Here is an 18,361-nt window from a genome sequence, read left to right as displayed (position 1 = left end):
CTGCTTGTACTGTGGTAGTTCCACCTCCTGAACCAAGGGTACCCACTCCATAACGTTTCTCGTGTGACCGAGATTCCGCATAAGCGGAAACAGACACTGGTTACAGCATAAAAAACATCCCAGTGTAAAACAATAAAAAAGAGAAAAAAATTTAAATAAATAAAAACACCCCCACAACAAATACAAAAGGGTAATAACCCAGCCCTGATACAGTCTTGCCTAGACAGAAATGCCCACTACATTACCCTCCAGCCGGAGGTGTGATTTATAGTGGTTCCGTGCAGTGACTCTCCTTTCTATCGTACAGGAGAATGTCTGCTCATGTGGTCCTTCCCTCCCCGACTCCCCCATTCCCCCACCAGGAGGAATAGTAACCTCTAAGTATATGAAAAGTTCATCTATTGAGAAGAGCTTTACATTGGTCTCCAGCTATCCCACACTCTTCTAGCACTCCAGTGGATGCATTCTTTGAGGCTACCCACAGCGCAGGGCCACTGCTGAAGCTACTCTCTATACCTTGCAACAAGGAAGGCGCCCTGTATAAGACTACACAGTGGACTTTTGTAAAAGGCCTGCAGATACAGGGTGGAATGATGCCGCTCTCAAATATCAGTACCGGCTTGGCCTGTCCGAAGCTCTCAAGGACGAGTTGGCATGAGTGGAGACCACTGCCACACTAGAGGGGCCCATTCAGCTAGCCATCTAACTTGACAGACGCCTGTGGGAATGACAGTCGGAACATGCACAATCCTTCCGGCCTTCATGGATGCTGCCGAAGATCCCATCTGCTCCTGCACCTATGCCTGCCACTTCAGTTGCTCCTGAAGGAAAGCCTATGCAAATTGGTGTCGTCTGTTCTGGTCTGACCTCTGATGAAAGACTTTGCCGTCGGCAAGCCAACCTCTGTCTACTGTGGAGGAGCTGGACATTTCCTTTGCAACTATCCTGCGAGACCCAGTAAGTCTTTTTCCCGCGGCCCAATATACCTCCACGTCACCTTGTTCTCCATGTCTCATTACAGGTGGCAAAAGGGGAAGTCCGACTTCCAGCAATAGTTGATTCCAGGGCATGCAGTTGCTTTATGGACATTACCCCCTTGCAAAAGACTTACAGATTCCCCTGCAAGATAATAAACAAACTTGAAGTTCATTTGGCCGATGGCACCACTCCACGATCTGGGTATGTTACACAAGAGACTTTACCCATACTTACCCTAACTGACTCAGGCCATCAAGAATTCCTTTGTTTTGTACACCCATGTTTCCTGTGATTCTAGAAATACCGTGGCTGCGGGCACACAACCCACAGATAGACTGGAACCAAGGGATGATCACCTTTAAATCAACCTACTGCCTTCAGGATTGCTTTGTGCCTAAATCCATGTCACCTACCAGTTGCCTTGTTGTCCAGCCTGTTTCCACCTCCACAGAAAATTTATACTCAGCGCTGCCTCTCTAAACCATAAATGTACATATACTCGCATCAAATATGTGTCATATGACAACATGTATAACAAAGTGCCAATATAGTGCAAAAAAGTGCATTCAATAAAGTTTGAAAAAGTGCAAAATAAGGTGCAATCAATAAAGTTCATCAAGTGTGAGGTACAGGGCTGGTGACACGTTGATGTAATCTTGGTGACTTCCTGTGCTCCCTTCCTGGATCCCCACTCCCCAGATAAAGATGATAAATACGCCTGTGTGTATCAGGATAGTGTCTCCTGTCCAGCAGATATGTAGATTGGTTGTGCCTCATCTTCTCTGCCACCTTGGAGCTGCACAGAACCCACGTTAAAAAGGTACTACCCACACTGAGGGAACATGGACTCTATGCGAAAGCTCTATGAGAAGTGTGAATTTGAAAAAACGTCCATACAATTCTTGGGCCTAATCATTTCCACTAACAGGGTGGCCATGGATCCCCAGAAGGTATCTGCCACCCTGGAGTGGCCAGCCCCCACCAATAAGAAGGGCATCCAAAGGTTTGTGGGGTTTGATAACTGATTAAAGACTTTTCTAGCATTATTGCCCAGCATTATTACTCAGCAGACTCGCCAACACACCAGTTTCCAGTGATCCCAGGAAGCCCAAGCGGCTTTTGATAAACTAAAGGTTTTATTCACCTCAGCTCCTGTTCTGCAGCACCCAGATCCAGCTCTGCCCTATGTCCTGGAGGTCGATGCATCAGAAGTCGCCACAGGGGCTGTCCTGTCCCAGCGTCAAGGTCCTAAAGCATTACTGCATCCAGTAGCTCTTTTTAAAACTAAGCCAGCCGGAAAGAAATTTATGATGTGGGAGATCGGGAACTGCTAGCCATAAAAGTCTCTCTAGAAGAATAGAGACCTCTACTAGAAGGTGCAGCTCATCCCATCATGATATTCACAGATAATAAAAACCAGGAGTATCTTAGATCTGCCAAACGTCTAAGGCCACGGCAAGCCAGGTGAGCTTTGTTCTTTTCGAGATTCAACTTTTATCTCACTTATTGCCCAGGGTCGAAGAATGGTAAGGCAGATGCTCTTTCACGCATGTTTCCAGAGACTGTCACCCCCAGCACCATCTTGCCCCCCCTCAGAATGTTCTTCTGATTCAGCCTGATCTAAGGTCAACCCTCAGACAGGCCTCTACTCAATGCTCAGAGTCCAAAATCTCTACACTCAGAAAACAGGAAGGACTCCTGAGGCATGAAGACAAGATTTTTATGCCAGAGGGAGCCAAACTCCAGGTCTTCAAGACTTTCCATGATCACCAGCTTGCCGGTCATTTTGGGGTCCATAAGACATCTGAGCTGATTCAACGATCCTAATGGTGGCCTAACCTGAGGCAAGACTGCAAGGACTAGGTGGGTTTCTATACAACCTATACCCGAAATAAAGGAAGTCGCACGCAAGCGTGGGGTCTGTTAAGACCATTGCCAGTCCCGATCACCCTTGGAAGATGCTATCCTTGGACTTTATAGTGGATTTACCCTCTCCCGAAGGTTTCTCCACTATACTAGTAGTGGTTGATCACTTGTGGAAGATGGCCCCCTGGTGGGTACTCCCTCGGCAATGGATACAGCACACGTCTTCATCAAGAAGATTGTAAGATTACATGGCCTGCCAAACAGCATTGTCTCTGCGGGAGGAGTGCAATTCACCTCCAGGTTCTGGAGGGTTCTCTGCAAAGCCTTGAATATCAAAATCTGCATGTCATCCGCAGAGTAATGGCCAAATGGCCAGAGAGAATAAATCAAACGTTGGAGCAATATCTTTCATTATCTATCATTGCTTTTCTACATTCTCAAATAAAATAAAAAGTGTAGCGCTATAAACCCAAAAATTAAGTAATGAATGTGTCGAAACCTAATATAGTGTATAAACATATAGGTCAAAACAAAAATCAATAGGTGCATATGAACAATATGTAAAAATCTATCACCTAAAATAGACATAAGTATAAACTGCACCATAAAGTAACACTGTGTTGTGTATCAAAACAATACAAAGTAAAAAAACTAATTAATAAATCTTAATTATCAAATATAAACATTAATAGAGTATAATTGGAAGACCGTGAAGGTCCAACCAATCTAACACCATGAGATTTTGTGAATAAAAGTGTCCTGAAATATAAAAAGTCCACAGTGTTGGTTTTGTAGAGAAAACATGAAGAAAAAACCACCACCAAAAGTCTATGGAGGTTAAACGCTAAAAATGGTGGATCTGTAGCTCCCCAGGTTCACAAGTAGAAAGAATCAACTGGCAGGTAGGTGAACTATGGAAGAACCACATGTGGACAGAGGATCTAAAATGGTGCAGGGGCCATCACCGGAGACATCAAGAGGCTTACCGGAACTTTATGACTTGAAAAGACATACGTCATACAAGTCAAAAAGGCTTATTGACCAACCGGTCTGGACGATACGTCTCTTCAGATGCCGTCAGCATACAGCAGAAGGGGGGCGTGATAATAAAACTTCCAAATCCATAGGCATTCCGATATAAGCCAAACGGGTATTCATATGTCATGCAAGAATTAAAAAAACTCACACAGCGTGATAACATTTAAACAATAGTTTATTAAAAAATGTAAAATAGACTCACATGTTAGAAGATCAAAATCAGCTCAAATATCAAATAGCAGTAATCGTGAGGGGTCCACCCAACACGTTTCAGCTAAGGAGCCGTCATCTGGGGTGTGGAACCCCTCACTTCACCGCTTTATAAATAAATGATGACCCCCATTGGGAGTGCCATAGTACCGGAAGTGCAATGAAGTGATATCACTTCCGGTTCTGGGGGATCATAAATTGATATTTTAACTCCCACATACATGGCGTCAAAAAGATCAATATTAATCACAAATAAAGCTAAAAAACTTACAAAAATCCTAGAAAAATAATAAATAAAAAATACATAATTAGATGCAGAGTGGCTTCGTTCACTACCCGGAAGTGCTCCGAAAGCAAATCAAGCCTCGTTCTGGGCATAGTGCTGCGGCGTCACATCATCCATGGACATTGCGGCACCGCTGCGCACCACCCACAGGACCAAGCCTCGCTCCATAAGCAGCGCCACGACGTCATCCCCCGCACAAGCAGTGCGGCGTCGATGCGCTCCACTCAGTAAGCCGAGAATCGCTTTCCTACATTCTCGCTGAGAGTGGCATTGTTACATAAGTGATAGCATGGTGTGAGGATGGCCGGTCCTTCGTCGGGAGTTAGCGAGGAGGGCAGGGATCTGACACCCGCGTTTGTCACATATTGGCTGGCAGTGTAGTGGAATAGTTTTGCATTAAGAGCATTCAGTGCATTGTTAGGAACTAGCTCTGCACTGAAGGATTGTAACCTTTGTGGAAACAGTCCTTAGAGACAAGCTGGTGCATTTTTTGTTTTTTTTTCTTAAAGAGAGACATACAGCAACAGCTCCTTCCTACACCTTCTTCCTATCTCTGCTTTCTGTTCTGCTTGCAATATGTCTGGGTTATCAGGATATAAAAAGATCAGAAAAAATGAACTGACTGCTGAGTGCGCAGGAAGAGGAACTGACGTCAGTGGCAAAATTCGTGAAGACTTGATAGTTGCCCTACAGGAGTTTTATATCCGGGCAGACCAGAATTCGGGGGAAACTGGACCAGAAAGGGTTTCCGCTACTCCAGAGCCCAGAGGCAGAGGCAGCCTCACCAGATGAGCAGGCAAAGACTTACACTGGAATACCATGAATTACCTCCAAGCCACCGCATGAGCAGGCCAGCACCAGATTGCCTGAAACCAGCATAGACTCTCCTCAAATGCAGGAAATGCTACAACGCATTAGGGAGACAGATCCTCTGGTGTCCATGCAGTTTCTCGAGCACCAGGCTGCGACCGAGAGGCTGCAGAACGCCAGGCTGAGAGACAGGCGGCGCAGAGGGAGGCTGATCGTCGGCACAAACTGTTGATGACTAGGCCCCAGCTGCAGCGACAGGCTCAGAACCTCGGATCCCTAGAGCACAGGAATGCCTCTCTGCCATTGACCCCGGCAGCTAAAATTTCCATTGTGGAAAAGGACAGTGACATTGATATGTATTTACTGTCGTTTGAAAAAACTTGCCGTCAGTACCATCTGCCCCCAGCACAATGGGCCCGGTACCTGACACCAGGGCTACGAGGCAAGGCCCTGGATGCTTATGTCGAACTGTCAGCAGAGCAGGACAACGATTATGAGGCCCTAAAGCCTGTGATCATCCAAAAGTTTCAGCTAACCCTGGAAGTGTACCGGAAGCATTTTAGGTTCTTGCAAAAGGGGCCTGGGGACTCATACATGGATGTGGCAAGTTGTTTACGCACCACATTCCGGCAGTGGACTAAAGGCTTGAAAGCCAATTCTTTTGAGGCCCTGGAAGATCTTATGATTGAAGTTCAACTTTTGCACATCTGTTCTACAGACATTAGACAGTTTGTGCTGGAGCGAAAGCCAACCTCTGTCAAAGCAGCCGCAGAACTGGCAGATACCTATATCCACTCTCGGGTATCTGACCATTGCAAGAATCCTCCGAATGGCTGAAAAGGAGGGAAATCACACATGGCAACCCCTCCTCTGCCTGCCAACCAAGTTCCTCCATGGCTGGAACCTGCAGTTCCTGGTGCCAAGGCATTCCTGACTGATAACCGCAGATGCTACAACTGTGGGAAAGCCGGACATCTCAGGACGCAGTGCCCTGAGCAGAAGACGAGGGCATTACCTGACCATCTGGCCAGCAACCCTTCTGCTGTGCTGTTCGTCAGTGGGAAACCTCCAGGAACCAATGCCAACTTGCAGCCAGTCATCGTAGCCAACCGGACTGTAAGAGGCTTTCGTGACAGCGGAGCTAAAGTCACTTTGGTCAGGCCAGAGATGATAGAAGAAACAGACATCATCCCAGAGAAGTTTCTTACCCTCACTGGAGTTGGGGGGACCCGTGTACCCTGTGCCTACGTTTTCATCGATTGGGGTGCCGGAAGTGGAATGAGAGAGGTTGGCATCTCGGAGGAGATCCCCACTGCTGTGTTGTTGGATGCCGATTTAGGTACCCTCGTTTCTTACTATGCCCCTGCTAAGAGCACCAAGGATGCTCCCACAGAACTCTCTGGAACTACCAAGGTACTGTTTACAGATGTTGGGCTAATATCTGGGTAACCTATGGATGGACAGGGAGGGGGAGGGTGGAGTGGAAGTGCAAGGTCCTCCTCCTTCAGAGACAGGAGAGGAGAACCCCTTGCTTGTGAAGGTAACTGATGTATGTTCCAATGATGCTGCACTGGTAAATGTTAAATGTGATGATGATGATAATGCATTACCAATATTGATGGTCACTCGCAGTGCTACTAAGGCAGCCGAGGTGCAGGCCCGGGTCGCAGAACAGCAGGAGGAGATCTCTGGGCCCTCTCCCTGTTCTGACCCAGTGGACCTCTGTTGAGCCCCAGCAGCTGTCCTTGTTTGCCACAGGACTGCTGGCTGGGACTTGTTGTTCCGCCTTTGAAACAGCACTGCAGACAGACCAAACACTAGCACAGCTCAGGAGTCTAGCTGATCGCCCCCCTGCAGAGAATGACAAAGGGTCTACTCGGACAAATGGAAATGGTACAGAAAAGGTTTTGCCTGCAGAGGGGAATGAGGCTGACATAGGTAGCAGGCAGCTGGTTGTACTCAGTCAATTTAGGGGACAGCTGCTAAAAGTGGCTTATGAGATTCCCCTAGCAGGGCACTTGGGGGATCACTAAGACCCGGGGGCGGTTGATACACAACTTTTAATCGCCTGCGACATAGCTGACTACCGTCGGTCCTGTGTTACCTTCCAGCAAGTCGGCAAGGTAGGGGATGTACACAGGGCTCCTACCTTTGCCTGTGATTGATGAACCTTTTAAGAGGGTGGCAGTGGATATCTTTGGGCCTCTGGCCATCCCTAGCAGTTCAGGCAAACGTTTTATCCTGACAGTTGTAGACTATGCCACAAGTTATACAGAGGCGAAGGCTCTCTCCTCCCTCCGGGCAGACAAGGTCGCTGATGCTCTGCTGGAAATCTTCACAAGAGTGGGATTCCCGGCCGAGCTCATTAGCGATCAAGGCCCTCAGTTTGTGTCCGACTTGATGCAAGCTCTCTGTCTGAAAATAGAGATGATGCATATCATGGCCAGTCCTTATCATTCACAAACGGCTTGTGCAGGCGTTTCAATGGCACCTTGAAACAAATGTTGTGCACCTTTGTGAACTCCCAGGGCAAGGACTGGGAACGATATCTGCCTCATCTGCTGTTTGCTTGCAGAGAGGTGCCTCAGGAAGAGAAGACGGCAGAAGGCCATTCATGTGAACATGATCAAAGCCCATCATGAGCGCGCGGCCTGTCATGCCGGTCTGCAGCAGGCCGGAGCCTGAGGAGGCTGATCCACTTCTAGACCTGCTAGCTGACACCAGGGAGGTAGACTCAGAACTCCTGTTAAACTCCAATCTTACCACCACCCAGGTACCTGGGCTGAAGAGAATGCTAGCAGTACATGGTAGCAGGTTTATGGGAAAACCTGGAAGGACGCACCTCGCTGTCCACCAGGTGGACACCGGGGCACATCCTTCCATTAAAAAGTCGGCCTATCGCGTCTCCCTGGAGTTGCTGGCCGACATGAAAAGGGAGGTGGAGGAAATGCTGCAGCTGGGGGTGATTCAAAAGTCCCCCAGTGCCTGGGCGTTCCCAGTAGTCCTGGTCCCCAAAAAGGACCAGACGACCAGGTTCTGTGTGGACTACCGGAAGCTGAATGCCATCACCACTGCAGATACCTACCCCATGCCCCAGATTGATGAGTTGTTAGATAGGCTGGCAGCTGCCCACTATATCACAATCAAGGATCTGAGCAGGGGGTACTGGCAAATTCCTCTGGCCCCTGAGGCTCAGGAAAAGTCGGCCTCCATCACCCTGTTCGGCTTGTTCGAATTTACCGTCATGCTGTTTGGGATGAAGAATGCCCCAGCTACCTTCCAGAGAGTCATGAATGACTTACTGGAGGGGCTGGAAAACTTTGCAGTAGCCTACCTGGATGACATTGCCGTGTTCAGCCCTACCTGAGGAGAACACCTGGTGCACCTGTCACAGGCCCTGGACCAACTGACATATGCTAATCTGACTGTCAAAACCAGCAAGTGTCAGATCGGCATGACTGAGGTGCAGTACTTGGAACACCAGGTAGGAGGAGGCACCCTGAAAAACGAGACAGGGAAGGTTGAGGCCATCCTGGCCTGGCCGACCCCCCAAACCAAAAAGCAGGTTATGTCTTTCTTGGGGACGGCTGGCTATTATTGGAAGTTTGTATGTAACTATAGTAGCCTGGCAAAACCTCAGACTGACCTAACCAAAAAGAAACTGCCCAAGGTGGTGTCTTGGACACCAGAATGTGAGCAGGCATTTCAGGCCTTGAAGGAGGTACTGGCCAGCGCCCCTGTGCTACAGGCTCCAGACTTTACCCGCTGTTTCCTAGTGCAGACGGATGCCTCTGCCTATGGATTGGGTGCAGTCCTGAGCCAGGTGGATGATGCCGGAGAGGAACATCCCATCCTCTACCTGAGCCGGAAGCTGCTTTCCCGGGAAGTAGCATATGCTGCAATCGAAAAGGAGTGTCTTGCGATCATGTGGGCTCTCCAGAAGTTACAAACGCACCTTTATGGATGGCACTTCACTGTGATCACGGGTCACAATCCCTTGAGCTGGCTAAATTGTGTTGCTGGGGAGAATGGCAAACTACTTCGGTGGAGCTTAATTCTGCAGCAATACGATTTCGCTATCCAGCATAAGAAAGGCAGCACCTATGGCAATGCTGATGGGCTGTCATGAAAAGCCGAGCCTGCAGGAGAGTTGCGTCAGAAGGGAAATTGCAGTTCCCTCCCATGCAACCACCTAAGGGAGAGGTGTAATGGCATGTACTGGACACACGAAAATCTGTAGCTAGCAGCCATGTTTGAGGACCTTACATCAGCCATGACAGCATGGCTAACAGTTACACATTGCAGTAGAAATCTGAACCCCCTTTCCTCCCCCCTTATTTCCAGGAATTCATAGGCTTATACTTCAAAAGAGCTGTTATCTCAACATAGAGAAAGTAGAACCAGGCTAGGTCTGTAAAAACAGCCAATGTCGGCCTGGCAGGATGTCCAGGCCTGTCGTAAAACTGTCATCCTCTCAATTCAGAGAACCAACAGATACTGGTCGTAAATACCTTAATGCACATAGATTAAACAGATGAGGATAGTTCTGAAATTTCAGCATGTTTCATAACTTCCAAATTAATAATAGCACAGCCATAATATGGACAGATAATTCCTCAGATAATTTGAAACTTTCAAGTCCAGACACCCCTATGTCAGATCATATGGGAAACCACTGGTACCCCTTATTCCTCCAAGGTAAACTAGACATTGGAGATCTGGCATGTGTGTATTTGTTTTGAAGCAAATGTCAAGCTGATCAATAATCTGCGTTTGTCACGGGGGGTTCACCCAATAAGTTGTTAAATAGGGTCTCCAAGGTCGACTGTCGGTCTTCAGAGCCATCTGGTTCTGGTAGGCCCTGCACACGGATGTTATTCCTGCGGAGACGATGGCCAGCTCCTTGTAGTTGGGTGCAATGAACTGCCAGTTTAGTTTCCTAAATCTCTTCCGCCATCTCCACCCTGTCTGCAAAGTGCTTAAAGCAGAGTTCCACGCAAAAGTGGAACTTCCACTTTAAGCACTCCTCACTCCCTTACATGCCACATTTGGCATGTAATTTTTTTTTTTTGGGGGAGGAGTGGGTACCTGGTTTTCACAGGTACCTCCTGTCCCACTTCCTCCTTCCGTTGCTTGGCCGCCTAGGCGACTCCTCCTCTCCCCCTAGGCAGTCCCTCCCTCTCTGCTATCCTCTGGGACAGGTTGCAGGTCCCAGAAGATTGTCTGGCCACTAGGAGAGCGCAGCGCGGCTCGCGCCCGGTTGTGAAGCCGCAATCTGTCACAGCTTGGCGGCCACAGGTGTACAGACGGAGAGAAGGTGAAGAGGAGCGAGACTTCGGGCGCCCGCATCGCTGTATCGTGGGATAGGTGAGTGGCTGTTAATTAAAAATCAGCAGCTACACTTTTTGTAGCTGCTGACTTTTAATAAACTGAAAAAAGACTGGAACTCCACTTTAAGATCCGTTTGGAGGGCTTGAATTTCAGTACGGCATGTAGATTTGACATCTTCTATTAACTGCTTAAATTCCTCCTTAGTAGGAATAACTTGGAGATAAGAATGCCAGGAAGGAGGTACTTGGTGAAGGGGGCAGTTGCCGCCATCTGTAAAAGCAGGTGGGGGGAAGAAGGTAGCAATTGTGGCACTGACATAACAGCACGCTGAGCTTGGTGGACAGGCAGCAGAGGAGGGTCCCACGGTTCATACCAGGCCGGAGTATGTGGGGGAGAGGGAGCAGGTGGGCTAAATCCCCCTCCTTGGAGAGGAGAGTCATTAGTGTAGTTGTGAGACACAGGGGGCTCTGCAGCACCCCTGGAGGAGCTGGGTACCGGGACCGAGGCAGCCTCTGAGACTTGGGAGAAGCGGGCACTGAGGTGGAAGCGAGGTGAGATGCGTCACTCCGCATATGCTTGGCCGCTGGCATGTGCTGGGGTGGGGTTGCAGTGGGCCAGGAAGAATGGGGGAGTCTATGGAGTGGCCTGAGGATGGGGGGGACCCAGGGCTTTCCCCATGCAGACAGAGTTTTGATGCTGTCCGCAGCAGACGAGGGAAGTTGTCGGAGCATCGTGTGTAGGACAGGGGGACCAGGCTGGGTGAAGTGGCCTGTGCTCCACACAGTGCAGCAGTGAGGGAGGACTCACCGCTCCCGCTGTTCGTGGAAGTCTGTCATTCAGGGCCAGCAGGTCTGCGGGGACCCGATCCACCTCCAAAGCCGAGGCGGAGAGATGTGGGAACGAGAGGTAGAGGCATCTGCCCATCTTGTCTGCTCCACCCGGCAGCATGAAAGTCCCCAAAAGTGCGATTTGGCAGCAGGCTCAGGGAGAGCTGAGCTCCTAAGCATCCACGCAGGTCGGCTTCTGGTCACGCCCCCTCGTTTTTTTTTTTTTCTTAATGAACAGAATGCATATTGATAAAAAAAAAAAAAACTTCTGCTTTTCAAAACACTTTTTTTTTATTTAAGATTTTTATTGTCATATGCACAGAAAGTACAGTTTACAGACATCGGCAACATATAACCAAAAGTACATATATCGATACAGAACAACTATTCCATTCAGATATTATCAAATATCAGCACATGTACATACAGCCTTTAGATTTTCTTTATGTAGAAACAAACCAGAAAAAACAAATGAAGAAAACAAAAACCCCAAACCTTTCAGAGTGAACCGCTACCTCCCACGTTATACCATACACTTTGCGGTATGCTCTAATGTACCATAATGCTACACCCGTAGCAATATATACAATGAACTAGCAACAAAAATATTAGACACATATTATCCTCTCTCTTCTACCAAGAGCAATATTCTACCGTGTCCAGGGACTCCACCCATCTAGTCCATATTCTAGTACATTTTTAGCTTCATATGTCATCCTGAATAAGTTGACATTGGAATTAACCAAAGTTTTCTACGCTGATAGTGTAATGCCGCGTACACACGGTCGGACTTTTCGGCTATAAAAGTCAGACAGCCCGTCCGACAGACTTTCGACGGACTTGCGGCGGACTTTCCAACGAACGGACTTAAAGTGGAGGGCCACCCTAAAAAAAAAAAAAAAAAAAAATCCTAAAAAAAATTTAAAAAAAACATTTGAAAAAAAAAAAAAAAATAAAATTTAAACTTACCTAAACCCTTGTTGCTAGGCAGTCTTCCTAATCTACCTCTTCCTATTCCGCGGTGTGTTCTTCTCCTTGGTGAGCGGCCCCGTTGTCTTCTGGGAACTCCCAGAACACCACGGGGACATGCGCAGTAGGAAACTGGCAGTGAAGCCGCAAGGCTCCACTGCCTGTTTCCCTTACCTAGGATGGCGGTTCCGGGACCCGAGAGCCGAGGGACGGGTCAGCCTCGGGCAGCCGACATCGTGAGCACCCAGGATAGGTAAGTACTTATTTAAAGTCAGCAGCTACAGTGTTTGTAGATGCTGACTTTTAAATTTTTTTTTTCAGGCCGGAATCCCGCTTTAACTACATACGATCACACAAAAGTCCGATGGATTCGTACGTGATGACGTACACCGGACTAAAATAAGGAAGTTGATAGCCAGTAGTCAATAGCTGCCCTAGCGTCGGTTTTTGTCCGTCGGACTAGCATACAGACGAGCGGATTTCTGGGTCTGGCGGAGATACGACGTAAAGATTTGAAGCAAGTTCCAAATCTAAAGTCCGTCAGATTTGCGACTGGAAAAGTCCGCTAAAGGTCTGGTGGAGCCCACACACGATCGGATTGTCCGCCAGATTTGGTCCGTCGGACCAGTCCGGTCGAAAAGTCCGACCGTGTGTATGCGGCATAAGATTTTCTGTCCATATCCAATTTAACACAATCAGCTTACGTACATAAAAGAATAGCAATCTCAGGAAGTTTTTTTACACTTTTATCCATGAGCTCATCCACATTTATCCCTAAAAGTCCTATCATATGCTGCCATTGTGCTCTTGCTGGGTGTCCAGTGTGTTCCTGTTCCTTTAAGGGGGATTGGGCTGCCTCCAGGCCCACCTGCCCCTCATCTATCCATTTGATGCATGTGCTTCCATTGTGGAGATGCTTATAAATTCAGTAGCATTAGGACCGCAAGCATACACAGGGTGCCATGAAGAGGCCTTGCAGCTTATGCATGCATTTGCAAATGCGAGCTAATTAAACCCCTGTTTAACGCAGACTGTTGGACAGGTTAGTTTGGTCAGTTGGCAGACTGGTTTGCGAGTTGAGCTATGGAATGTCCTGTTTTTGTCTTTCATGTGATTGCCCTTCCATGTGCTCCTTGCTGTGAGGGCCAGTTATAGGTGAGGGCAGGGGTCATTTGTTATTTGCATATATTTGAAAGATCAAAAGGTATCCGCTATAAACTGAGTGACTTGAGACCAAAGCGGACAAACTTTGTTGCACTTCCACACCATATGGAGCCCTCGGCCTCTAAACACTTATGACGCATAGGGGTTTCTAGTTTCCCCATTTTGAACAAAAGCAAAGGTGTATAATACATCTAGTGCAGATATCGTAACTGGATCATTTTGTTCTTAGCAGAAATAACTGTGTCTACTTAAGAAGTACCTCCTCCCACAATTTGTCTGTCAAATTCAGTATAATTATGCACCATCTTTCCCTAGTCCTATGACTCTGTCTGCCCACTACCCAAGTTGGGGTGGAATAATAACTAGATATCAGTTTATTATGTTCAGGTCGTAACAAGATCTTTTCCAAGCTAGTATTGGTAAGTCACTGAATCTGTCCCAAACTGACATTGTGCAGCATGTTGCAGCTGGGCATATTGAAAATGCCAAGAATTAGGTATTCCCCGCTCATCCTGAAGTTGTTCAAAGGATTTAAATTTATCTGCCACATATAGCTGGTGAAGATATTTAATCCCATACTGTGCCTACCTATGGTCATCTTCTAGTTTAAAAAATTCACCTAAACGTGGGTTATACCAGAGTGGAGCATTGGGAGAGAGGTTTAAAGATGTTTCCAATATTTGTTTAAAACACATCCCCAGAAATCTGTTTGCCTTTAGAACCACTTTGAATGAAATATGAATGGTACAACACCACTGTGTGCTAAACCATTAAAACTGTGTAATGCCCAGATAAAATGGCTGTGCAAGGACTAAAGCAGTATATAGGCATAGAGAATAAGCACTAAAAGCACAGCAATTCACACTTAAAGGACAATTCGAAATTAAGGGAATATCCAGTGAAAAAAACCCACCACAGGTGTGTCCCGCCACAAATATTACGTGCTGAAATGGCTACACAAAAATGTGAACAGCAAGTAAGCACCACACAAATCACCAGGTCCCCACAATGTGCACCACTACTAGTATAATGCGTTCACCAAATTGGATGGCTGCACAATAATGTGGACAGCAAGTAAGCATCAGCGATCCACACTTTTTAGAGATAGTCCCCTTTAAAGTGTTACTAAACCCACAAGAGTAAAATCAGTCTGTATATGCAGTAAAACATGCTTGTTATACTCACTGTGGAACCTGTTAATCCTCTGCATTGTGTAAAAAGGCTATTTGATCCCATCTTCTCTGATCCTTCCCTTCTTCCACAGTCCCCAAACATTTTTCTGATAGAACAGAGCCCTGGAGGCAAGCTGCACATGCTCACTTTGGTGTGTATTGCTAGAGATTGTTTTTTTTTCTTGGGAAAGTGCATGTGATTTGCACAGGGCAAATTTGCATGGTCCATACAGAGGGTCAGAGGTGTTGCAGCCACATAAGACAGTCAGAGTAGAATGAAAACTCCTCCTACAAGCTTTAACCAGACACTGATATTCACAAGACTGTTATATACTGCTGATGAAAAAAGTATTTAACAGTGTATATTTACTAAAACTATTGCATTTCCATGTTCTGTGTACTGTTAGAGACCAGATATAGTGAATGCAGGTCCTGGGGTTAGTATTATTATTTATTATTATACGAGATTTATATAGCGCCAACAGTTTACGCAGCGCTTTACAATGTATAAGGGGGACAACACAATGACAGTACAGTTCAATACAAAAGGTACAGGAGGGCCCTGCTCGTAGAGCTTACATTCTAAAGGGAGGGGGTGGTGGTACAAAAGGTAATAGCTGCAAAGAATGATTTGATGGGGGTGGCTCAGGGACAGTTATGTGGGTGTGGGATAGGCTTCCCTGAATAAATGAGTTTTCAGGGATCTCCTAAAGGTGGACAGGGTAGGGGCTGATCAGACATACTGGGGCAGGGAATTCCAGAGGATGGGAGAGGCTCCGGAGAAGTCCTGAAGGCGAGCATGGGAGGAGGTAACAAGGGAGCTAGAGAGCAGGAGGTCCTGGGAGGAGCGGAGGGGGTGATTTGGGCGATATCTGCAGATGAGGTTGGTGATGTAGATGGGGGCGATGTTGTGAATGGCCTTGTATGGTATGGTTAGTATTTTGAATTTTACATGGTGGGGTAGGGGAAGCCAGTGAAGGGATTGGCAGAGGGGAGCAGCAGTCACGGATCGATTAGTGAGTTGTATTAGTCTAGCAGCAGCACTAATAATAGACTGAAGGGGGATGTGTTTCTGGCTGAGAAACACCATAAAGGAATTCTGGACCTGAAGACTTACCACCATATCCGTCATCCAAGCTTTAAATGACCCACCAGACTGAAAAGCTGGGGGTCATTCTGATCTGGTGAGTGGGGATACATGAGGGGGTGTTGCACACCTGAATTTTTCTGAAGCACCTTACATTTCCTTCACTTTGGATTGGAGCACCTTTAGTCACTTTATTTGGACTTTATTTTCACTTATTGTATTTGGACTTTTTTTCCTTTTCGGTCAACAGATTTTCACTTACTGTGTTTGTGAGCGCTATATTTATAGTTATATGTTTTTCAAGTGATTAGCACTTTGTGTATAGCAGCTGCATTTTGAATTATTATTTTTTGTTGTTTGATACACCATTAGCGCGAGCGTATATATTTTAACAATACAGAACTGCTGGCTTACTGAAAAGTATGTCCATGTACAGTATAGTATGCACTCAATACTTGGTCGGGGCTCCTTTTGAATGATATACTGCATCAATGTGGCATGGCATGGAGGCGATCAGCTTGTGGAACTGCTGAGGTGTTATGCAAGCCCAGGTTGCTTTGATTGCGGCTTTCAGCTTATCTGCATTATGTCTGGTGTCTCTCATCTTCCTCTTGACAATACCCCACAGATTTTCTATGGGGTTTAAGTCAGGAGAGTTTGCTGGCCAATCAAGCACAGTGATACCATGATCATTAAACCAGGTATTGATACTTTTGGTATTGTGGGCAGGTGCCAAGTTGCTGGAAAATGAAATCCGCATCTTCATAAAGCTGGTCAGCAGAGAGAAGCATGAAGTGCTCTAGAATTTCCTGGTAGAGGGCTGCTCTGACTTTGGACTTGATAAAAACAGTGGACCAACGCCAGCAGGTGACATGGCCCCCAAATCATCACTGACTGTGGAAACTTCACACTGGACCTGATGCAACTTGGATTCTGTGCCTCTCCACTCTTCCTCTAGACCAGTGGTTCTCAACCTGGGGGTCGGGACCCCCTCGGGGGTTGAATGATGATTTGCCAGGGGTCACCGAATCCTGGGTTGTTCCTGAAGCCCGCACTGCTCTCCCAGCCTTTTTGCGGCCACCCAGCTGGGCTGTTCTTGGAGCCCGCAGCCGCCCACTCAGCCTCTTCGCAGCCGCCCATTCAGTTCACGGCATACCTGTGATTATAGTTGCCATTAAAAGTCCCCACTACAGTTCTCAGATCAGCAGATGACCTTAAACAAGAGCACCTAAGTTGGCTAATCAGAACTCCCCCAGCATTGCCACTCAACCCATCTCCCCGCCAGCACTGCCACTCATCCCGTTCCCCCCACCAAGGAGTAAGAGAAGGAATAAAAATATAGAATACATAGAAGGGAGAGGAAAGAGAGGGAGGAATAAAGAAAAAAGGGAGAGAAAGAATAAGAGAACAAAGAAGACGGCTAGAGAGAGGGATGGGGAAAAAAAACAAGAAATTAGGATAGAGAGGGATAAAAGGGAAAGAAAGGAGAACAGAGAGAAAGAGTGGTACATCCTAAAATGTACCATAAGGGATTTTAATACTGTACGAGTGGAAGGGACTCAGGGAGCGCTAAATATCTGTGGGTTGGGGGCGCAAATGACTTGTCTTGCCTTGGGTGCTGACAACCCACGCTACGAAAATAATTTTACTGTCAGGGGTCCCCACAACTTGGGAAATTTTATCAAGGGGTCACGGCACTAGAGAGGCTGAGAACCACTGCTCTAGACTCTGGGATCTTGATTTCCAAATGAAATGCAAAATTTACTTTCATCCAAAAAGAGGACTTTGGACCACTGAGCAACAGTCCAGTCTTTTTTCTCCTTAGCCCAGGTAAGACTCTTCGGACGTTGTCTCTGGTTCCGGAATTTCTTGACACAAGTGATGCAACAGTTGTAGCCCATGTCCTGGATATGTGTGTGTGGTGGCTTCTGAAGCACTGACACCAGCCGCAGTCCACTCCTTGTGACTCTCTCCCAAATTCTTGAATGACCTTATCTTCACAATCCTCTCAAGACTGCGGTTATCCCTGTTGCTTGTGCACCTTTTTCTAACACACTTTTTCCTTCCACTCAACTTTCCATGAATATGCTTGGATACAACACTCTGAACAGCCAGCTTCTTTAGCAATTACCTTTTGTGACTTGCCCTCCATGTGGAGGGTGCCAATGACTATCTTTTAGACAACTGTCAAGTCAGCAGTCTTTCCCATGACTGTGTAACTTACTGAACCAGACAGAGACCATTTAAAAGCTCAGAAAACCTTTACAGGCGCTTTGAGTTAATTAACTGAGTGTGACATCATCAATCTACAATATTTAACTTTTTCACAATATTGTATTTTTCTGAGGTACTGAATTTTGGGTTTTCACTAGCTGTAAGCCATAATTATCAAAATAAAAAGAAATAAATGCTTGAAATATAAAACTCTGTGTGTAATGAATCTATATAATATACGAGTTTCACTTTTTGAATTGAATTACTGAAATAAATTAACTTTTTGATGATATTCTAATTTTTTGAGATGTACCTGTATATAGTGTAGTATTTATTAGGAATGTGGATAAAAACAGGTTAAAAACAACAGTACACAAAACTTAGCTCTAAGGCCATCGCAGATAACACC

General features: G+C 46.6%; 1 protein-coding gene and 1 pseudogene across 2 annotated transcripts in view; one reads left to right on the top strand and one right to left on the bottom strand.

The window, feature by feature from the left end:
• Positions 1 to 6,637, top strand: part of LOC141105429 (uncharacterized) — a 32,340-nt pseudogene extending 25,703 nt beyond the window's left edge.
• TMEM132A (transmembrane protein 132A) overlaps positions 1 to 18,361 on the bottom strand; it is a 617,882-nt gene that overhangs the window by 102,601 nt on the left and 496,920 nt on the right. The window lies entirely within an intron of this gene.

This window comes from Aquarana catesbeiana, linkage group LG08, assembly GCF_042186555.1.
Source record: "Aquarana catesbeiana isolate 2022-GZ linkage group LG08, ASM4218655v1, whole genome shotgun sequence".
Taxonomy (NCBI): domain Eukaryota; kingdom Metazoa; phylum Chordata; class Amphibia; order Anura; family Ranidae; genus Aquarana; species Aquarana catesbeiana.
Note: the sequence above shows the minus strand (reverse complement) of the source record. Positions and strands in the feature narration are given on the sequence as shown.